Genomic DNA, 24,068 nt, shown 5'->3' with positions numbered 1-24,068 from the left:
ATCAGTGCTGGGGCCTCAACTGTTTACCATGTACATAGACGATCTGGAGGAGGGGACCGAGTGTAGGGTAACAAAGTTTGAGGATGACACAAAGATGAGCGGGAAAGCGAATTGCGTGGAGGATGCGGAAAGTCTGCAGAGAGATTTGGATAGGCTAAGTGAATGGGCGAGGATCTGGCAGATGGAGTATAACGTTGACAAGTGTGAGGTTATCCACTTTGGAAGGAATAATAGTAAAATGGACTATTATTTAAATGGTGAAAGATTACAACATGCTACTGTGCAGAGGGACCTGGGGGTCCTTGTGCATGAATCGCAAAAACTCAGTTTGCAGGTGCAGCAGGTGATCAAGAAGGCAAATGGAATGTTGGCCTTTATCGCGAAGGGGATGGAGTATAGAAGCAGGGAGGTCTTGCTGCAATTGTACAAGGTACTGGTGAGGCCGCAACTAGAGCACTGTGTGCAATTTTGGTCCCCTTATTTGCGGAAGTATGTATTGGCCTTGGAGGGAGTACAGAGAAGGTTCACCAGATTGATACCGGAGATGAGGGGGTTAGCTCATGAGGAGAGATTGAGTAGATTGGGCCTGTACTCATTGGACTTTAGAAGGCTGAGGGGAGATCTTATGGAGAAAAATAAGATAATGAGGGGGCTAGACACGGTAGAGGCAGAGAGATTCTTTCCACTTAGAAAGGAAACAAGAACTAGAGGACACAGCCTCAAAATAAGGGGGAGTCAGTTTAGAACAGAGTTGAGGAGGAACTTCTTCTCTCAGAGGGTAGTGAATCTCTGGAATTCTCTGCCCATTGAAGCAGTGGAGGCTACCTCGTTAAATATGTTTAAGTCACAGGTAGATAGATTTCTGATCAATAAGGGAATTAAGGGTTATGGGGAGCGGGCTCGTAAGTGGAAGTAAACCACTATCAGATCAGCCATGATCTTATTGAATGGCGGGGCAGGCTCGAGGGGCTAGATGACCTACTCCTGCTCCTATTTCTCATGTTCTTATGTTCTTATTGTAGGAATTTTGTAGGATTGTATCGTCGATCAAATTTTTCAAAATTGAGTTCCGTTAATGGTTTCAGTGTAACATTTGGACTGAGTTTAACAGACTGGGATGTCTGGATGCAGGACTCAGCTGTGTTAGAGTGCATGACATTTGCTTTATTGTGTTAGCAAGCAGAATCACGAGCCAGGATAGCCTCACCTTATTACAGTCTAGCGACCCCTTGTGGAAAGTGTGTACCTATATAAATGTTGGGTCAAAACAGGATCAGGCTCAGTTGTGACCCTGCCATCAAATAGCCGACCGCCTCTCACTGTCAGCCTTCATGTATGAATAATGGGTGTTTGGGTGAAGTACCATCTGGCATCTGCAGAACTTTGTTCCTGAAAGGAATTAGTGTAGTATAAATTTGTCTTTGGCAATAACAAATCGACAGCCCATTTTATACTCCTCCCAATTTTCCTTCGGCAATGGAAAATTGGCTGCTGCCTAGTAAAGGAACAGCTGATAAAATGCTAAAAAGAGCTTGCCATGAGTTTTATTGATCACGTGTAGAATGCTGTTTGCCGTCCCTTTGCAAACTGATTAGCATCGGAACACTGAGATAATGTGTGCCAAAGTGTCTTACATGTAAATTCATCATTGGCATTGTTCCTTGATTTGAAGCCAAAAGACTTCAGAACAACATAAAGATTATAATGGGATTTAATCAGTGTGACTGATTTTAAAAAGACTTGTTTGTACTTTTCACAAGCAGCCAGTAGATGGCTGCCTAGCCTGTCCAATTTCTTTAAAACTCAGAGCACAATCTAATGATGATGGGGAGATTCACCGAGCCTGCCAAGAATCCAAACAACCCATTGAATCAGGCGTCAGGGCTAAAACGGAATTCCCACCGGTCAAACCTGTTGCGATTCTCCCAGCCTGCCACATCAGCCTCAATGAGGTTCCTGCCTGACAATGAATATTCAAAAATGCTCAGTGAAATGCTGGAAACTCGATTCAATAATGTACCCACTTCTTCACAAGTGGGAAGGAGGTCACAAGAGTGTGATTTGGTGCAGATCCTGACAAACATGATCCTGGCGTCTTGGACTCCGAGGGGAGACAAGGAGTTAAGTACTGTTCCCATGTGCCCTTCTGCCACTGCCAGGTTGCAGAGGGAGGGTTCCCAAAGGAACCTGGAATTTGGGTGGGCTCGTGCTAGGAGGAGAGGTTGATCTCAGGACTCTTCCCCGGGGAGTCTTGTGGCTGGACTGTCCCTTCCAGCCCTGAGTAAAGTGGAGATCACTCTTAGAATGCAGCTTTCATCTTCATTTTTGTCTGTGTACTCTGAAACCCTCCAAAGATGTGCGGGTTAGGTTGATTGGCCAGGTTAAAAATTGCCCCTTAGAGTCCTGAGATGCGTAGGTTAGAGGGATTAGTGGGTAAATATGTGGGGGTAGGGCCTGGGTGGGATTGTGGTCGGTGCAGACTCGATGGGCCGAATGGCCGCCTTCTGCACTGTAGGGTTTCTATGATTTCTAAATGCCCCCCGGGTCACTGCGGTTGAATGCATCTCAAATGCTTTCTAAACATTGCGATTAGAAAAGAGGAAGTCAAACCTCCTGGTTAGTGGGTAATTTATCCAACCTGTCAATCAAAGGCATAATGTTTATAAACATTGAGGTTCAGAACAAAGGCAGGCATTTGAGATGCATTCAACCATGAGGGGAATAAACATAGAACAGTACAGCACAGTACAGGTCCTTCAGCCCACGATGTTGTGCCGAACCTTTTCCGAAACCAAGATCAAGCTATCCCACTCCCTATCATTTTAGTGTGCTCCATGTGCCTATCCAATAACCGCTTGAAAGTTCCTAAAGTGTCCGACTCCACTATCACAGCAGGTAGTCCATTCCACACCCCAACCACTCTCTGAGTAAAGAACCTCCCTTGTATATCCCTCCTATATCTTCCACCACAAACCTTATAGTTATGCTCCCTAGTAACAGCTACATTCACCCGAGGAAATAATCTCTGGACGTCCACTTTATCTATCCCCCTCATCATCTTATAAACCTCTATTAAGTCGCCTCTCAACCTCCTCCGCTCTAAAGAGAAAAGCCCTAGCTCCCTCAACCTTTCCTCATAAGACCTACCCTCCAAACCAGGCAGCATCCTGGTAAATCTCCTTTGCACTCTTTCCAGTGCTTCCACATCCTTCTTATAGTGAGGTGACCAGAACTGCACACAATATTCCAAATGTGGTCTCACCAAGGTCCTGTACAGTTGCAGCATAACCCCACGGCTCTTAAACTCAAACCCCCTGTTAATAAACGCTAACACACTATAGGCCTTCTTCACGACTCTATCCACTTGAGTGGCAACTTTCAGAGATTTGTGGATATGAACCCCAAGATCTCTCTGTTCCTCCACATTCCTCAGAAGCCTACCTTTGACCCTGTAATCCGCATTCAAATTTGTCCTACCAAAATGAATCACCTCGCACTTATCAGGGTTAAACTCCATCTGCCATTTTTCGGCCCAGCTCTGCATCCTATCAATGTCTCTTTGCAGCTTAAAACAGCCCTCCACCTCATCCACTACTCCACCGATCTTGGTGTCATCCGCAAATTTACTGATCCACCCTTCAGCCCCCTCCTCCAAGTCATTTATAAAAATCACAAATAGCAGAGGACCCAGCACTGATCCTTGTGGTACACCACTGGTAACTGGTCTCCAGTCTGAAAATTTTCCATCCACCACCACCCTCTGTCTTCTATGAGATATGATGTGGAGATGCCAGCGTTGGACTGGGGTAAACACACTAAGAAGTTTAACAACACCAGGTTAAAGTCCAACAGGTTTATTTGGTAGCAAAAGCCACACAAGCTTTCGGAGCTCCAAGCCCCTTCTCCAGGTGAGTGGGAATTCTGTTCACAAACAGAGCATATAAAGACACAGACTCAATTTACATGAATAATGGTTGGAATGCGAATACTTACAACTAATCAAGTCTTTAAGAAACAAAACAACGTGAGTGGAGAGAGCATCAAGACAGGCTAAAAAGATGTGTATTGTCTCCAGACAAGACAGCCAGTGAAACTCTGTGGGGGTTACAAATAGTGTTTGTCATGAGGGGGTGCAATTTCCATGGGGGGAGGCTTGTCTCTCAACACCCTCAATAAAGGTGGGCCGACCAGCGTGTTTTCTGCTATGAATATTTTTAAATACTAAAGGTGGGTGAACCCTACCTGACAGGTGCGACCAACGCCAGTGGAAACATTTTGGTTTTCCTACTGGCGATAACACTTAGAATGAATTCAGGTGAATCTTGCCCAATGTCTTTCAGTTAGAGTAAGGAATATATTTTGCAGTTTGAAATGTATGTCCCCTCTGCTAGGCTGAATCAAATGATCTGCAGTACTAAATATTAAATGGGTGCGCAGAATTTGATTTTGCAAAATGTTAACAAGTTAGTATACGTAAGCTGGTTTGAATGTTTTGCTATTCTAAAGATGCAAATTGTTTATTGGTAGACTTTTCTGATCCCCTGTAGCTTTCTTGGGTTTTTCAGCACCTTCCTTGGCCAATCAGTTGTCTGGAGTTATTCTCCCAGCACTATTTGCCGAGATGGACAGAATAATGACACTGTTAGACTATAAAACTGTTGTCAAGTGATTTTAAGGAAGATCATAACTTTTTTATTAAAAAAATGTATTTTTTTCTATTTTTTCTTTTTTGAGCCTTCCTGCATCATGCAGCAGAACTCCCATGAGGGAACTGATCTAGTGTTGCCTCAAAGGAATATGAGATAGGCCTTGGTAACTCTCCTATTGATGTTCCCATCCAGTGATGAAGTGTTCACCATCGTCCCCTACCTGTGTGACCATGTGACGAATCATCAAAACCAATTTACATCTGACGCCATCTGCTCTCCTGGTGATGCAGGCGGGGAGGGGTGATGGGGACCAATACGGAATATTGGGGTTGCTCTCCTGCCTTCACCTCACTGTATCTTAGGCAAATTTTAAAAATCACCATGCAGGTTGACACATCCTTTAGGAATTATGAGTATTTTCCAAAATAAATGTTAGTGATAGGACATGAATCCTTCCTCCAACATACCTTATATAAAGAACTAGATATTAAAGGTGTGTCCAATCTCCTACAAACAGCTCATGGTGCTATTGACAAAAGTTGGGAAACAACTCATCCATCCAGTTTCTGAACAGGAAATGATCATAGTTACTAAAAAAAGGAGTAAAATAAATTTAATTTAAAGATTGAGATCTAAAAACAGTTTTCTGATGCTTCTAGTATACAATTTTCCATCTTTTAATTCCGTAAAATCTTCAAAAGTAAAAGTATTGCAGAAAAGCAGAGGCTCAATGGCCACAGATCTCTGTTATATTAGAAAGCAGTGGCATCCAAACATCTAGGTGTAACCGAGAGTAGGTAATCTAGGCTAATCACTCCCACCCTCCCCCTTCGCCGGATTGAGGAAGTACTACAGTGCTGGAGGTACAGTCCTTTGAATAAGACCAAGGTCCTGTCTTTTGGGGGGATTCAGGTAAATTTATTTGAAGAAAGACAAGGAGTTCTCCCAGTGTTTCAGCAAAAATTCCACGCTCAAGTCAACCTGGCAAACAAGGGGCACTGCCCGGCACTGCCCCCGACCACCCGCGAGGTTTCAATAGCCTCTGATCCCCTGGGGAGGCCATCTGGTCCCCGTTGGTGGGGACCATACATGTTTCTTGCCGATTGAGGACCTTGACCAGCGAGGGTAAGTCCAAGTGAGCCCAGACAATAGTGTCCGGGACTCACTAATGACATTTAAATTATGTCATAAATACTAAGGGCGCCGAGCCAAATTCGCTGGCAAATCAGTGTCGGTAAGATTGTGAAAGGTGAAGAACCAGTCATGATCCTGATTTTTTGCCACATGCCACATCTTACCATCTCACCTCGCTGGTCAACCAGCTGGATGAGCCAGTACAATTGCAGCCTTCATTATTGCAGGGAGGTGTCTGAGAGGTGATCTTGGAGCAGCAATTCCCAACCAGTCATTGTAAACCAAAGTGATTCCCAAATCACTTTGATAGGGTTGTACTATAGGCTCCCAAATAGTCAGTGGGAAATCGAGGAGCAAATATGTACATAAGAACATAAGAAATAGGAGCAGGAGTAGGCCATCTAGCCCCTCAAGCCTGCCCCACCATTCAATAAGATCATGGCTGATCTGATAGTGGTTTAGTTCCACTTACCCGCCCGTTCCCCATAACCCTTAATTCCTTTATTGATCAGAAATCTATCTACCTGTGACTTAAACATATTTAACGAGGTAGCCTCCACTGCTTCAATGGGCAGAGAATTCCAGAGATTCACTACCCTCTGAGAGAAGAGGTTCTTCCCCAACTCTGTCCTAAACTGACTCCCCCTTATTTTGAGGCTGTGTCCTCTAGTTCTTGTTTCCTTTCTAAGTGGAAAGAATCTCTCTGCCTCTACCCTGTCTAGCCCCTTCATTATCTTATATGTCTCTATAAGATCTCCCCTCAGCCTTCTAAACTCCAACGAGTACAGGCCCAATCTACTCAATCTTTCTCATAAGTTAACCCCCTCATCTCCAGTATCAACCTGGTGAACCTTCTCTGCACTCCCTCCAAGGCCAATACATCCTTCCGCAAATAAGGGGACCAAAATTGCACACAGTACTCTAGTTGCGGCCTCACCAGTACCTTGTACAATTGCAGATAAATGTAAGGAGATGCAGATAAATGTAAGGATAGATAAATGTAAGGAGAAGGATAGATAAATGTAAGGAGATTACAGATAGCTCCAAGAAAAATAGGGTGGTAATAGTATGGGATATTAACTTTCCCAACACTGACTGGGACAACCATCATATTAGAGGCTTGGATGGAGAGAAATTTGTTGAGTGTATTCAGGAGGAAGTTTTCATTCAGTATGTGGATGGCCCGACCAGAGAGGGGGCAAAACTTGACCGCCTCTTGGGAAATAAGGAAGGGCAGGTAATAGACGTGTTAGTGAGGGATCATTTTGGGACCAGTGATCGTAATTCCATTAGTTTTAAGATAGCCAAGGAGAATGATAGGTCTGGCCCAAAAGTTAAAATTCTAAATTGGAGCAAGGCCAATCTTGATGGTATCAGGCAGAAATTTTCAACAGTTAATTGGGTGAATCTGTGGGAAGGCAAAGGGACATCTGGTAAGTGGGAGAGGCTTTCAAAAGTGTGTTAACCAGGGTTCAGGGTAAGCACATTCCGCTTAGAGTGAAGGGCAAGGCTGGTAGAAGTAGGGAACCCTGGATGACTCAAGATATTGAGGCCCTGATCAAGAAGAAGAAGGAGGTATATGACATGCATAGGCAGCTGGGATCAAGTGGATTCCTTGAAGAGTATAGAGGGTGTAGGAGTAGAGTTAAGAGAGAAATCAGGAGGGGAAAAAGGGGACACGAGATTGTTTTGGCAGATAAGGCAAAAGAGAATCCAAAGATCTTCTACAAATACATAAAGGGTAAAAGAATAACTAGGGAGAGAGTAGGACCTCTTAAGGATCAACAAGGTCATCTATGTGTGGATCCACAAGAGATGGGTGAGATCCTAAGTGAATATTTCTCATCAGTATTCACTGTTGAGAAAAGCATGGATGTTAGGGAACTTGGGAAATAAATAGTGATGTCTTCAGGAGTATACATATAACAGAGAAGGAGGTGCTGGAAGCCTTAAGGCGCATCAAGGTAGATAAATCCCCGGGACCTGATGAAATGTATCCCAGGACATTGTGGGAGGCTAGGGAGGAAATTGCAGGTCCCCTAGCAGAGATATTTAAATCATCGATAGTCACAGGTGAGATGCCTGAAGATTGGAGGGTGGCAAATGCTGTGCCTTTGTTTAAGGAGGGCTGCAGGGAAAAGCCTGGGAACCACAGGCCAGTGAGCCTCACATCTGTAGTAGGTAAGTTGTTGGAACGTATTTTGAGAGACAAGATCTACAGGTATTTAGAGACGCAAGGACTGATTAGGGACAGTCAGTGTAGTAGGTAAAAATGCCTCTGAGGCTAGTCTGAGTCAAAATACAGTAAGGCTTTATTCTCACAAGCTTGCGGGAGAACCTGACCACTTGAAAGCGGAAGCCAAAGTTCTCTCTGAACACAAGAAGCGTGGACATTTATACATCAGGGTTCCCAATACAAGCCATAAAGCAAAGACCAGATAACAGTCCTTGATCATAAATTATAGTTCCTTTAACAGCTTCTGATAGTCTCTAACCATAAACCAGAGTGTATCTGGTATCCTTGGGTCATAAAGCACAATTCTCCTGGTAGTTGTAGTCAAGATGCAATCTCTGGTCCCCGGCTCTTCCCACGGCTTTTGCTTTGAAGTGACTGTGTGCGATTGCAGCTGTCCCAGTGGGAGTCCTCCTTCAAACGGCCATTCTCGCACCCTACCATTTGGTAGCTGCTTCCTTTGTTTAAATCATACACAAGCCTATGGGAAAAGTAAGACTTACAACCCAATATTTATATTTAACTGTCTGTTTTATCAGAATGATATAAACAAGTGAAGGAACCATGAACAAATGGCTTATACTACTAAAAGTAAAAGATGAAACCAAGAACAAATGGCTTATACTACTACCAGGAGCAATATAAACAAAGGGGAGACTAGCCATAAGGAAGGGTTATGTTTGTGATACATTGCAGGTACAAAGTTCAACCTTTTAGGTACAAAATACATTGAGTACAAAAAAAATTAACCCTTTCCCTTCTTCAGTCAGCATGGCTTTGTGAGTGGAAAATCATGTCTCACAAATTTGATCGAGTTTTTTGTAGGGGTAACCAAGAAGGGAGATGAGGGCAGTGCAGTTGATGTTGTGTACATGGACTTTAGCAAGGCCTTTGACAAGGTATCACATGGTAAGTTGTTGCATAAGGTTAAATCTCATGGGATCCAGGGTGAGGTAGCCAAATGGACAAAAAATTGGCTTGATGACAGAAGACAAAGGGTGGTTGTAGACGGTTGTTTTTCAAACTGGAGGCCTGTGACCAGTGGTGTGCCTCAGGGATTGGTGCTGGGTCCACTGTTATTTGTCATTTATATTAATACAATCATAGAGTCATAGAGTTTTATAGCATGGAAACAGGCCTTTCAGCCCAACTTGTCCATGCCATCCTTTTTTTTAAACCCCTAAGCTAGTCCCAATTGCCCGCATTTGGCCCATTTCCCTCTATACCTATCTTACCCATGTAACTGTCTAAACGATTTTTAAAAGACAAAATTGTACCCACCTCTACTGCTACCTCTGGCAGCTTGTTCCAGACACTCACCACCCTTTGTGTTAAAAATCTGCCCCTCTGGACCCTTTTGTATCTCTCCTAAGTTTTCTCCTAAAACTAGAGGGCATAGGTTTAAGGTGAGAGGGGAGAGATACAAAACGGTCCAGAGGGGCAATTTTTTCACACAGGGGGTGGTGAGTGTCTGGAACAAGCTGCCAGAGGTAGTAGTAGAGGCGCGTACAATTTTGTCTTTTAAAAAGTGTTTAGACAGCTACATGGATAAGATGGGTATAGAGGGATATGGGCCAAACACGGGCAATTGGGACTAGCTTAGGGGTTAAAAAAAGGGCGGCATGGACAAGTTGGGCCGAAGGGCCTGTTTCCATGCTGTAAACCCCTATGACTCCATGACTCAGTATGCCATGAAGACCCCCCCCCCCCCCCCCCCCCCCCCAAGGATGTTGCGAAAAAGATTCAAAGTAATTTTTAAAATTAATGCATGGTGGTAGACTGGTTAACACTGTTGCCTCACAGTAAGAAGTTTAACAACACCAGGTTAAAGTCCAACAGGTTTATTTGGTAGCAAAAGCCACACAAGCTTTCGGAGCTGCAAGCCCCTTCTTCAGGTGAGTGGGAATTCTGTTCACAAACAGAGCATATAAAGACACAAACTCAATTTACATGAATAATGGTTGGAATGCGAATACTTACAACTAATCAAGTCTTTAAGAAACAAAACAGCATGAGTGGAGAGAGCATCAAGACAGGCTAAAAAGATGTGTATTGTCTCCAGACAAGACAGCCAGTGAAACTCTGTGGGGGTTACAAATAGTGGGACATGAACCCAATATCCCGGTTGAGGCCGTCCTCGTGAGCCAGGGACCCAGGTTCAATTCCAGCCTCGGGTCACTGTCTGTGTGGAGTTTGCACATTCTTCCTGTTTCTGCGTGGGTTTCCTCTGGGTGCTCTGGTTTCCTCCCACAGTCCAAAGGTATGAGGATTAGTTGGATTGTCTATGCTAAATTGACCCTAAGTGTTGGGGAGATTAGTGAGGTAAATATGTGGGGTAACAGGGATAGGGCCTGGATGGGAGTGTTGTCAGTGCAGGCTTGATGGGCCAAGTGGCCTCCTCCTGCACTGTCGGGATTAAAAAAATAAAATAAACTAAAACTAACCATCTTCAGCTCTGTGGTCAGCATTTCCAAGACCCTATGGACCTCAGGCCTCTTGCGCGAGTGACAGCCAGAAAAGAGCCGCACATGCGTGGTTTAGATTTTTTATACTGTTCAGGTCCATGCACATTACCAATGGGACTTGGAGCTGAAGGCAAAGGCCCTATGTACCACCTGCACAAAAAGTGAAAATTCAATAAGGGCGCAAAAACTCCAGGGGAAGTGAGAAAGAGAGACAGAAAAAGGTAAGGAAAATGGCATGTGTTGTTCTGAAAATCACAATATTGAAATCATGCCAATAACTTGTATCTATAGTTATGTTTAGCTAATGCCTAGATATGAGATGAGTATTATGCTGAGACTTCTGTCCTGCATTTCAGCCCTCTGCACTTTCTTTTTTAATTATGTTACCGCTTTTTATTCATACTTCATTTTCTACCTGAGATAATAGTTTTCACAATATTAATACAAAAGTAAAATATGATAGACGCTGGAAATCTGACATAAGGAAAAATTGCTGGAACAACTCAGGTAGGCAGCATCTGTGGAGAGAAAGTCAACTTTCATGTTGATGACAGTAAATCTTGTATGAACTAGATAAATTATTTGTGAACTGTAAAGAAATCAAGGTTCCATTTATATAGTTTACACTTGCACTGTTTACATTTTTCCAAGTTAATGGCCCAGGTTTTACGATAGCTGGAACTGAAGCTATTAGCATTATTATAGTGGAAATCAGATTTGGATCCACACATACACGGTAAAACATGGGAAACCCGTGTTTGCTGATTCTCTGGATTTTCTGCCCACTTCACTGTTTTCTCTGATGGCGAACAGAAGCAGAAAGTTGTCTCAAAAAAGTATTTGGCTGGAGGGTAGTTCAGAGAAAATAAGAGGTGTGCCTCAAATTTTTTTAATAGCATTCATGTGTGCCATGACATATAAAAGGTTGGTAACCACTGTCTTAGAGGTAGTAAGATTGTAATTAGTCTGGAAAAGTACTTTGACCAAAATACTGGAACAAAGGAGTTCAGAGGTTCAACTTAGCAAAAGATAAATTTTAAATTAATGTCAAGTTTTTCATGCTGAGAACAGTTTCCTCGATGAAATTTAAAGCTTATTTATTAGTGTCACAAGTAGGCTTACATTAACACTGCAATGAAGTTACTGTGAAAAATCCCCTAGTCGTCACACTCCGGCACCTGTTCGGGTACACTGAGGGAGAATTTAGCATGGCCAATGCACCTAACCAGCATGTTCAGACTGTGGGAGGAAACCGGAGCACCCAGAGAGAACCCATGCAGACACAGGGAGAACGTGCAGACGCCACACAGACGGTGACCCAAGCTGGGAATCAAACCCGGGTCCCTGGTGCTGTGAGGTACCAGTGCCAACCACTGTGCTACCATGCCACCCCATGAGTGGAGATGAAAACAATTATTTGAGCAAGGTGGTAATTTGAAGATGTTCTTGATGAATGAACTGAGATGGCCTTCCTCATCTGTTATTAATTGTAATGTATTTGCTGAGATTGTGAATCTTTATACATAGAGTGGCATCAAAGCTGTATCTAATCCTGTCCTCATCTGATGCCCATATATGCACAAGTGCTGTTTGATTTTTCTCCTGCCAAACTCAAAAAATCTAATTGTTGCATAAACTAGGCATTTAGCTGGGCCCTTGAGCCACTACTCTCAATATAATCTGATAAATTTCTGATCTGGGCTGCAAATTGGCGTTGATTCTGCCTCTAGTTGCGGTACCCGGACGAGCACTCAGATCCTGCGCGGATCAGCTGGCGGGGGTATTCACAGACATCTTCAACCTCTCTTTACAACAATCTGAGGTCCCTATCTGCTTCAAGAAGATGACCATCATCCTGATACCTATGAAAAACCAAGCAGCGTGCCTTTATGACTATTGACTGGTGGCTCTGACATCCAACATTATGAAGTACTTCGAAAGGCTAGTCATGGCACAAATCAATTCCTGCCTCCCAGACTACCTGGATCCACTACAGTTTGCCTACTGCTGCAACAGGTCACAGCAGACGCTATTTCCCTGACCCTGTACTCAATCCTGGAACACCTAGATAACAAGGACACCTATGTCAGACTTCTATTTATTGACGACAGCTCAGACTTCAACCCCATTATTCCCACAGAACTCATCTCCAAACTCCGTGGCCTGGGCCTCGGCACCTCCCTCTGCGACTGGATCCTGAACTTCCTAACTCACAGACCACAGTCAGTAAGGATAGGCAACAACACCTCCTCTGCGATCATCCTCAACACTGGTGCCCCACAGGCTGTGTTCTCAGCCCCCTACTATACTCCTTATACACCTATGACTGTGTGGCCAAATTCTCCTCCAATTCGATTTTCAAGATTGCTGATGAACCACCATAGTGGGTCGGATCTCAAACAAAGATGAGACAGAGTATAGGAATGAGATAGAGAATCTGGTGAACTGGTGCGGCAACAATAATCTCTCCCTCAATGTCAACAAAACGAAGGAGATTGTCAACAATTTCAGGAAGCGTAAAGAAGAACATGCCCCTGTCTACATCAATGGGGATGAAGTAGAAAGGTCGAGAGCTTCAAGTTTTTAGGTGTCCAGATTACCAACAACCTGTCCTGGTCCCCCCATGACGACACTATAGTTATGAAAGCCCACCAACGCCTCTACTTTCACAGAAGACTAAGGAATTTTGGCATGTCAGCTACGACTCTCACCAGCTTTTACAGATGCACCATAGAAAGCATTCTTTCTGGTTGTATCACAGCTTGGTGTGGCTCCTGCTCTGCCCAAGACCGCAAGGAACAACAAAAGGTTGTGAATGTAGCCCAATCCATCACACAAACCAGACTCCCATCCATTGACTCTATCTATACTTCCCATTGCCTTGGCAAAGCAGCCAGCATAATTAATTAAGGACCCCACGTACCCCGGACATTCTCTCTTTCACCTTCTTCCTTCAGGAAAAAGATACAAAAGTCTGAGGTCACATACTAACCGACTCAAGAACAGCTTCTTCCTTGCTGCCATCATTTGAATGGACTTACCTTGCATTAAGTTGATCTTTCTCTACACCCTAGCTATGACTGTAACACTACATTCTACACTCTCTCGTTTCCTTCTCTATGAACGGTATGTTTTGTCTGAATAGCGCGCAAGAAATAATACTTTTCACTGTATGTTAATACATGTGACAATAATAAATCAAATCAAATCAAAATCAAATAGTTGTTAACTACGTGACAGGTGTAATATGTATGTGCCAGTTATTGTTCTGTTGGATAAGTGCCAAACAAAAACTAGAAAGAGAGAGAAGAATGAAAATTAGTTATGTACATCCTAGCAACTGAAGCAAGAGAAAACATGCAAATTAAAGAATTGTCTGCTCTCGTCTGGCTTCAAGAGACAGCAGGGGAAGGGAAAGAACCATTTTGAAAAAGAAGATGGATAAACAGCATTGTTGGTGGCAGCCACAGTGACCCTTTGCCCAATTAAGTTTGAATTGAATTTATTGGAGCAGTCTCTTGCTATCTGTCTCAAGAACTGAGAATACCTGAACCTTCCAGGTGCTATATTGCAAAGGATGCAGATAGTGGAGGTTTTAAACTGAAAGGCAATCTTCCGTACGTTTTATCTTAACCATTCAAAGTAGTCTTCTTTCCGAGTGTTGCAGCAGATGGATGACTGTCATTAACCCTTGATATAGCAGAATTATAGCAATATATTCCATCGGAATCTATAGCCCCATGGCTAGGCATATCCCTCACCCTGTCATTGCCATCAAAACAGGCTATTGGTGCTGTTTCAGTGAGGAGTATAGAAGAGTATGCCTTCAGCACACCACACATGCCCAAAAAACCTGGCAAAGCTACAACACAGGACTAGCTACATTCTGAACAATGGAATCAGAATGCAATAAATAGAGTTAAGTGATCCCACAAATAATGAATCAGATCAGAGCTCTGCAGTGTCCACCCCCTCCCCCCCATCAGCCAATTACCACTACCCCATCAGTCTACTTTCAATCATCAGCAAAGCAACGGAAAGTATCACTGACCGTGCTATCAAGCACAGGTATTCAGGTTGGGTTCTGCCAGGACCTTGTTACAGCCTTGGGTTCAATTATCGACAGAAGACCTGAATTTCAAAGGTGATGTGCAAGTGAGTGACTCCCTTTGACCTTAAGGAAGTACTTGACTGATTGTGGCTCAAAGGAGTCCTAGTAAAATTGATTGTCAGTGGGAATTGTGGAAAATTCTCCAGTGGTTGGAGTCATATCTATCACAAAGGAAGATGGCTTTGGTTATTGGAGTCAAATCATCTCAGCTCCAAAACATTGCTGCAGGAGTTCCTTAGGGATGTGTTCTGGGCCCAACCATCTTCAGCTGCTTCATATTTATCTTCCACTTCAGTTTTTCTTCATTATATGGTCAGAAGTGGGTAGGTTCACTGAAGATTTCACAGCCGTCAATTCTACTCTCGATTACTCTGATAATGAAGCACTCCGCGCCCGCAAGACTTGGGCAACATTCAGTCTTGGGCTGTTAAGTAACAGGGTTTCCATCCAGTCACAATATTGAAATGGCCCTTGTTAAAATCAAAAATGTAGCTGTGACTATGATAAGTTCTCTCGTCTCATTTTTCTCAACTTAATTGTAGCTTTTGACTCAGTTGACCATACTATCTTTGTCCAGTACCTCTCCAGTCTTCCAGATGAGTAGAGCTCAGTTGCATTCTTATCTATTGATTCGTAGCCAGAGAACCATCTGCAATGGTTTCCTGTTCACTCTTGTTCTGGAGTTCCCCAAGGATCCACCCTTGGCCTCCTCTTTCTGTTGCTCATTCACATGCTACCCCTCAGTGGTAATGCCTAAAAACATACCACCCTAGCTTCTGACCATAAAGCACCAAGACCGCTGCCTATTTACTTCCGTAACATTGTTCAACTCTGACATTGCCTCAATTCATCTATTCTTGAATCTTTGCTGCCTCTCGACTATTCCAGTGCTCTATTGGGCAGCTTCCCACGTTCCACCTACATAATGTTGTGGTCATTCGGACCTCTACTGCCTGTATCTTAACTCTCTCCAAATCTCATTCACCCATCATCCTGTGCATGCTGACTTTCAATCGCTACCTGTCCAACAACACCTCAGTTTTATCATTCTCATTCTTGTTTCAAATACCTCCGTGGCCTTTCCCCTCCCTACCTCTATCAAATTCCTCTGGCGCTATAAATGTTTGAGATCTCTTGCACTTCCTCCATTTCTAGCCCTTTGCACATCTCCAATTTGAATTTATCCACCATTGGCAGCCATGCCTTCAGCTTTCTTTGGCCCTAAGCTTTAAAAATGAATCAATAAATCACTCTGTCTCTTTAGCTCTTCCTTCTCTTTTAGAAATATAGAAACTAGAAGCAGGAGTAGGTAAATTGGCCCTTCAAGCCTGTGCCGCCATTCATTTTAATCATGGCTGATCATCCAATTCAATATCCTGATCCCCTCTTCCTCCCAAATCCCTTGATCCCTTTAGCCCCAAGAGCTCTATCTAATTTCTTTTTGAAATCAGACAACTTTTTGGCCTCAACTACATTCCGTGGTAGCGAATTCCACACATTCACCACCCTCTGGGTGAAGACATTTCTCCTCACCTCAGTTCTAAAAGTTTTACCTCTTATCCTCAAATTATGATCCCTAGTTGTGGACTCCCCCACCATCAGGAACATTCTTTCTGAATCTACCCTGTCTAACCCTGTTGGAATTTTATAAGTTTCTATGAGATCACCTCTCACTTTTCTGAACTCCAGTGAATATAATCCTAACCTACTTAGTCTCTCCTCATATGACAGACCAGGAATCAGCCTGGTAAACCTTCGCTGTACTCCCTCTATAGCAAGAACATCCTTCCTCAGGTAAGGACACCAAAACTGCACATAATACTCCATGTGTAGCCTCACCAACACCCTATACAATTGCAACAAAGCATCCCTATTCCTATATTCAAATCCTCTCGCTATGCAGGCCAATATGTCATTTGCCTTCTTTACTGCCTGCTGTACCTGCGTGCTTACTTTCAGCGACTGATGCATGAGGACTTCAAGATCTCGTTGAGTATCCACCTCTCTCAATTTACACCCATTCAAGTAATAATCTATCTTCCTATTATTGCTACCAAAGTGGATAACCTCTTTTCTCCACATTAAACTGCATCTGCCATGCAGATGCCCACACACTCAGCCTGACCAAATACGCTGAAACATCTCTGCATCCTCCTCACAGCTCACCCTCCTATCCAACTTTGTATCATCTGTAAATTTGGAGATAATACATTCAGTTCCCTCTTCCAAATCATTAATATAAAATGTGAACAGTTGGGGTCCTAGCACAAATCCCTGCGGAACCCCACTAGTCATTGACTGCCAATCAGAAAAAGACCCATTTATGCCAACTGTTTGTTTCCTATCTGCTAACCAGCTTTCTATCCACCTCAAGACATTACCTGTAATCCCATGTGCTTTAACCTTACATCGTCGTCTGTTCCGTGAGATCTTGTCGAAAGCCTTCTGAAAGTCTAAATAAACCACATACACTAGTTCTCCTTGGTCAACTCTATCAGTTACATCCTCAAAAATTACAGTAGATTCGTCAAGCATGATTTCCCTTTTGTAAATCCATGCTGACTTTGTCTGATTATACCACTGCCTTCCAAATGCTGAATTATGAAATCCTTTTAAGATGTTTTCCAAAACTACCTCCTGGATCAAGTTTTTGGCATTTTCTCTCTTGTGCCTCAGTATCAAAATGCTTTTATCAATATCACCCTAGTTAAGCTTCTTAGGAAATTTTACTCTGTTGAATATAAGATATAAATATAAGTTTTTGTAGTACTAAGTATATTGTTCTGTGGTTTATTATAAATTGGTGAGGTACATGAATGCCGAACTTTATAAATAGATGCATAAAATAGGCAAGGAAATAGTGTTGAAGTTTTAGAAAACACTCATTTGCTTCAACTAGAGTATTGTGTCCAATTCTGGGCACTACACATTAAGAAAGATGTGAGGACATTGGAACCAAGAATGGTTCCAGTAATTAGGGTTTTTTATGAGGATAGATTAGGGAAGCTGAAGCTGTTCTCTTTAGAGAATAAGCTATTGAAAGGTTTGATAGAGATGTTCAAAATCAAAGGGCAAAGTAGATTGGAAGAAATTATTCCTATTGGCAGAAAGGTTGAGAACCAGAGAACACCGATTTAAGATGATTGGCAAAGGAAGCAATGGCTGCATGGGGAAAAAACTTTTAAGCGGCAAATGGTTAGGATTAGGAATGCACTGCCTGAGAGTGTGGTGGAGGCAGATCCAATTATGGTTTTTAAAAGGGAATTGAATCTGAAGATAAATAATTTACGGACTGCAGGGAGAAAACAAGGGATGGGACAAGCTGAGGAGCCCTTACAGAGCTGGTGATGGGCTGAACTAACTCCTTCTGTATTGCAACCATTCTATTGGTCTCCGTTTACTGTAGCATCTAAATATTTAAACTCTTTTGTGACAAACTGAATTTGTTGCCACGGAGTCTAGATGTACTGAAATAACTCCCATGAAGCCGGTGTCACTTCATAAAATCCAGATTTATTTACAATTGTTAGCAATAGTGCAAAAGATAAGTTTTTCATCTTCACATGTCTGGGACATTTTCTTCCCCCCAACCCCCACCTCCCATTTTCTTCTCAATGGGGAAGTTTTGTGTGTGGCTGAAGAAAACCTAGGTGAAGGTCCAAACCCTACAGTGCAAGCACAATATAGGCAGGTGGGATAAATCTGTCTGAAGATCATATTAAAAAGACAAAAGGAGGTTTTTTGAAAAAACGAACTATAGTATTAGACTGTATGACACGACATGGTCATAATGCAAGGAGAGTGGCAGAAAGATGTGTTAACATAGAAACATAGAAAAACTACAGCACAATACAGGCCCCTCAGCCCACAGAGTTGTGCCGAACATGTCCCTACCTTAGCGATTACTAGGCTTACCTATAACCCCCTATCTTACTAAGTTCCATGTACTTATCTAAAAGTCTCTTTCGAATCCGCCTCCACCACCATTGCTGGCAGCCGATTCCACGCACCCACCACCCTCTGAGTGAAAAACTTACCCCTGACATCTCCTCTGTACCTACTCCCCAGCACCTTAAACCTGTGTCCTCTTGTGGCAACCATTTCAGCCCTGGGAAAAAGCCTCTGACTATCCACTCGATCAATACCTCTCAACATCTTATACACCTCTATCAGGTCACCCCTCATCCTTCGTCTCTCCAAGGAGAAAAGGCCGAGCTCACTCAACCTTTCCTCATAAGGCATGCTCCCCAACCAGGCAACATCCTTGTAAGTCTCCTCTGCACCCTTTCTATGGCTTCCACATCCTCCCTGTAATAAGGCGACCAGAACTGAGCACAGTACTCCAAGTGTGGTCTGACCAGGGTCTTATATAGCTACAACATTATCTCACGACTCCTAAACTCAATTCCTCGATTGATGAAGGCCAGTACACCATACGCCTTCTTAACCACAGCCTCAACCTGCACAGCTGCTTTGAGCGTCCTATGAACTCGGACCCCAAGATCCTTCTGATCGTCCACTCTGCCAAGTCCTACCATTAATATTATATTCCGCCATCCTATTTGACCTGCCAAAATGAACCACCTCACACTTATCTGGGTTGAACTCCATCTGCCACTTCTCCGCCCAGTCTTGCATCCTATCAATGTCTCGCTGCAACTTCTGACATTCCTCCACACTATCCACAACACCTCCAACCTTTATGTCATCAGCAAACTTACCAACCCATCCCTCCACTTCCTCATCCAGGTCATTTATAAAAATCACAAAGAGTAAGGGTCCCAGAACAGATCCCTGGGGCACTGCACTGGTGACCGACCTCCATGCAGAATATGACCCATCTATAACCACCCTTTGCCTTCTGTGAGCAAGCCAGTTCTGGATCCACAAAGCAATGTCCCCTTGAATCCCATGCCCCCTTACTTTCTCAATAAGCCTTGCATGGGGCACCTTATCAAATGCCTTGCTGAAGTCCATATATACAACATCTACTGCTCTTCCTTCATCAATGTGTTTAGTCACATCCTCAAAAAATTCAATCAGGCTCGTAAGGCATGATCTGCCTTTGACAAAGCCATGCTGACTATTCCTAACCATATTATACCTCTCCAAATGTTCATAAATCCTGCCTCTCAGGATCTTCTCCATCAACTTACCAACTACTGAGGTTAAACTCACTGGTCTATAATTTCCAGGGCTATCTCTACTCCCTTTCTTGAATAAAGGAACAACATCCGCAATCCTCCAATCCTCCGGAACCTCTCATGTCTCCATTGATGATGCAAAGATCATCGCCAGAGGCTCAGCAATCTCCTCCCTCACCTCCCACAGTAGCCTGGGGTACATCTCATCCGGTCGCGGCGACTTTTCTAACTTGATGCTTTTCAAAAGCTCCAACACATCCTCTTTCTTAATATCTACAGGCACAAGCTTTTTAGTCTGCTGCAAGTCTGCACTACAACCACCAAGATCCTTTTCCATAGTGAATACTGAAGTAAAGTATTCATTATGTACCTCTGCTATTTCTTCCGGTTCCATACAAACTTTCCCACCGTCACACTTGATCGGTCCTATTCTTTCACGTCTTATCCTCTTGCTCTTCACATACTTGTAGAATGCCTTGGGGTTTTCCTTAATCCTGCCTGCCCAAGGCCTTCTCATGACCCCTTCTGGCTCTCCTAATTTCCTTCTTAAGATCCTTCCTATTAGCCGTATACTCTTCAAGATCTCTAACATTACCTAGTTCCCTGAACCTTTTGTAAGCTTTTCTTTTCTTCTTGACTAGATTCATTACAGCCTTTGTACACCATGGTTCCTGTAACCTACCATAACTTCCCTGTCTTATTGGAACGTTGCTATGCAAAACTCCAGACAAATATTCCCTGAAAATTTGCCACATTTCTTCCGTACATTTCCCTGAGAAAATCTCTTTCCAATTTAAGCCTCCAATTTCCTGCCTGATAGCCTCATAATTCCCCTTACTCCAATTAAACACTTTTCTAACTTGTCTGATCCTATCTCTCTCCAATGCAATTGTAAAGGAGATAGAATTATGATCACTATCTCCAAAATGCTCTCCCATTGAGAGATCTGACACCTGCCCAGGTTCATTTCCCAATAGCAAATCAAGTACAGCCTCTCCTCTTGTAGGCTTATCTACATACTGTGTCAAGAAACCCTCCCGAACACACCTAACAAACTCCTCCCCATCTACACCCCTTACTCTAGGGAGAATCAATATTTGGGAAATTAAAATCTCCCATCATGACAACTCTGTTATTATTACACCTTTCCAGGATCTGTTTCCCTATCTGCTCCTCAACATCCCTGTTACTATTGGACAGCCTATAGAAAACACCCAGTAAAGTTATTGACCCCTTCCTGTTCCTAACCTCCACCCACAGAGACTCTGTAGACAATCCCTCCATGGTGTCCATCTTTTCTGCAACCGTGACACTATCTATGATCAACAGTGCCACTCCCCCACCTCTTTTGCCTCCCTCCCTGTCCTTTCTGAAACATCTGAAACGTCCTGTCCCTGAGTCATCCAAGTCTCTGTAATGGCCACCACATCATATTTCCAAGTAGTGGTCCACGCTCTAAGCTCATCCACTTTGTTCACAACACTCCTTGCGTTAAAATAGACACATCTCAAACCTTCGGTCTGAGCGCTCCCCTTCTCTATCACCTGCCTATCCTCCCTCTCACACTGTCGACAAGCTTTCTCTATTTGTGAGCTAACCTTCTCTCTCCCAGTCACTTCAATTTGATTCCCACCCCTCAACCATTCTAGTTTAAACTCTCCCCAGTAGCCTTAGCAAACCTCCCCGCCAGGATATTGGTCCCCCTGGGATTCAAGTGCAACCCGTCTTTATTGTACAGGTCACACCTGCCCCAAGAGAGGTCCCATTGATCCAGAAACCTGAATCCCTGCCCTCTGCTCCAATCCCTCAGCCATGCATTTATCCTCCACCTCATTCCATTCCTACTCTCACAGCATTCCTACTCTCACAGTGTTGTGTGGAGTGCAGCATGTTTTCGGCTTAGCAACAAGATAGAAAGAGCAATATCGATGAAATAGAGTGAGAAATTTTAAAGAAGTTTGCAATAGAGTTTCCAGGCATTGGGTAAGAAAAAGATTACCGACCATATGCAAACTTTTCTTGTATCCCATCCAACAATTAGAAGTATGACCCCAGATGTGTAAACAATACTTAGTTCGTGGATAGAACTGTGTTTCACAGACCTAAAGCCACGATTTTAGCTCTGGCTGGGATGAAAATTCAGTAAGTGTTTTAACAACACCAGGTTAAAGTCCAACAGGTTTATTTGGTAGCAAATGCCATTAGCTTTTGGAGCACTGCTCCTTCATCAGATGGAGTGGAAATCTGCTCTCAAACAGGGCACAGAGACACAAAATCAAGTTACAGAATACTGATTAGAATGCGAATCTCTACAGCCAACCAGGTCTTAAAGATACAGACAATGTGAGTGGAGGGAGCATTAAGCACAGGTTAAAGAGATGTGTATTGTCTCCAGCCAGTGAGATTCTGCAAGACCAGGGGCGAGCTGTGGGGGTTACAGATAGTGTGACATAAACCCAACATCCCGGTTTAGGCCGTCCACATGTGTAAATCTCACTGGCTGGAGACAATACACATCTCTTTAACCTGTGCTTAATGCTCCCTCTACTCACATTGGTGGACAGGCTTTGGGGAGTCAGGAGGTGAGTTACTCGCCACAGGATTCCTAGCCTCTGATCTGCTCTTGTAGCCACAGTATTTATTTGGTTTGGCCAGTTCAGTTTCCGGTCAATGGTAACACTCAGGATATTGATAGTGGGGGATTCAGCTATGGTCATGCCATTGAATGCCCATCCAGCCCCTGGTGCATCCTACAGATGGTCAGTGACTGCTGTGCTTGCTTTCACACTGAGCTCTGAGCTCCACTCTTTTACTACCTCCTACACTGGCCAAGCCCCTACATGGGTCTCTCCCCTCTTTGCGTGCCAGCTGGGCATCTACCTCAGGTACCCTCTTTGGCCCTCAGGTCTCCTTAAGAGTGAACTCACGAGGCCCATGGGGGTAATTGCAGGATCCTATGCACCGATCTTCTTTGGGAGGAGTTTGGGTGTGGTCTGGGTATACCACCGCGGTAAATGGTTAATTTGAACTTCATAACATCCCCAGTTCCAGAAACCAGCACCCCCACAACACCTCCCCGAGATATCAGGACTTTCTCTCAGGTCGCAGTTCTACCCCCACCCACCCAACAACAAAGGAGCCCCACTATGGGGTTGGCCTCTCAGGCTGCCATTCAACCCTATGAGCGACCCTCTCCCCGCCCACGGGGTGGCTGGTGCTCTCTCTCCCATGTTGCACTGGCGAGGCTCAAAAATGCAATTGGAGGAGCAGTTATGGCGGGACTGCCCGCCAGTGAGATGTTAATGTATTGAAATGAGTTTCTTACCCTTCCTGTGCGGGAACCTCTTATGTCACTGGTGGTGGGGGAGAAGAGCAATCTCACCAGCAAGAATCTAGTTTTCTGGTTATCACGATTACACCCATGTCACCATGTGCCACCGTGCTGAATGTGGGCACAAAATCCCATCCCATGATTTCTATTTCATCTTTTCCTCTTCATTTTTGCTTTTTCGCTTTACCGTTCCTGACATTGTGCTTCCTTTTGTTTCTCCACTTTGAGTGTTCTACTTGCACAAACCCCTAACCTTCAGTATTCATTGTCTTTCCTAGCACACATCCACATCAGCATTAAGACTGCCTATTTCCATTTCTTTAACAATGCCTGATTCTGTCCTTGCCTTCGCTCATCTGGTGTTGAAACCCACATCTGTCCCTTTGTTACTTGTACAATAATAGGAAGTTTACTGCACAGAAAGAGGCCACTTGGCCCATTGTAAAGACTTGACCGTTCCAGATTCCTGGCTGGCCTCCCATCTTCTATCTTTCATAAATTTTGAGGTAATTTTAAAAGCTCTGTTGCCCATGTCCTAACTTGCACCAAGTCCCGCCCACTCATCACCCCTCTGGCTCACTGACCTATACTGGCTCTTGGTTCGGGTTTTAGAATTGTCATCCTTGCTTTTAAATCCCTATGACCTCACCCCTCCTGATATCTTTAAAAAAGTACTTGCATTTATATTGCGCCTTTCACAACCACTGCATGTTTCAAAGTGCTTACAACCAATGAGGTACATTTGAACTGTTGTAATGCAGGAAACACTACAAACAGCCTTAGAATTCCCCAAGATCTCTTTGCTCTGCCAATTTTGGCCTCTTGAGCATTCCCCATTTTAGTTGCTCCACTATGAATGATCTTGCCTGCTGCTGTCAAGCTTTAAACTCTATAATTCTCTCCTTAATACATTCCACCTCTTTTTCCTACTTTAAGATGCCGCTTAAAATCTTACCTTTTGAGTTAGTTTTTGGTTATCAGGTCTGATACGTTGACAAATG

At 43.6% G+C, this 24,068-nt stretch overlaps 1 protein-coding gene across 1 annotated transcript in view; it reads left to right on the top strand.

Annotated features, from left to right (window-relative positions):
• Positions 1-24,068, top strand: part of fam20b (FAM20B glycosaminoglycan xylosylkinase) — a 199,945-nt gene that overhangs the window by 8,614 nt on the left and 167,263 nt on the right. The gene's annotated exons all lie outside the window — the stretch shown is intronic.

Source organism: Mustelus asterias, chromosome 8, assembly GCF_964213995.1.
Source record: "Mustelus asterias chromosome 8, sMusAst1.hap1.1, whole genome shotgun sequence".
In the NCBI taxonomy this organism is placed as follows: Eukaryota; Metazoa; Chordata; class Chondrichthyes; order Carcharhiniformes; family Triakidae; genus Mustelus; species Mustelus asterias.
The sequence above is the reverse complement of the archived record's forward strand: the minus strand, read 5'-3'. Positions and strand labels throughout refer to the sequence as shown.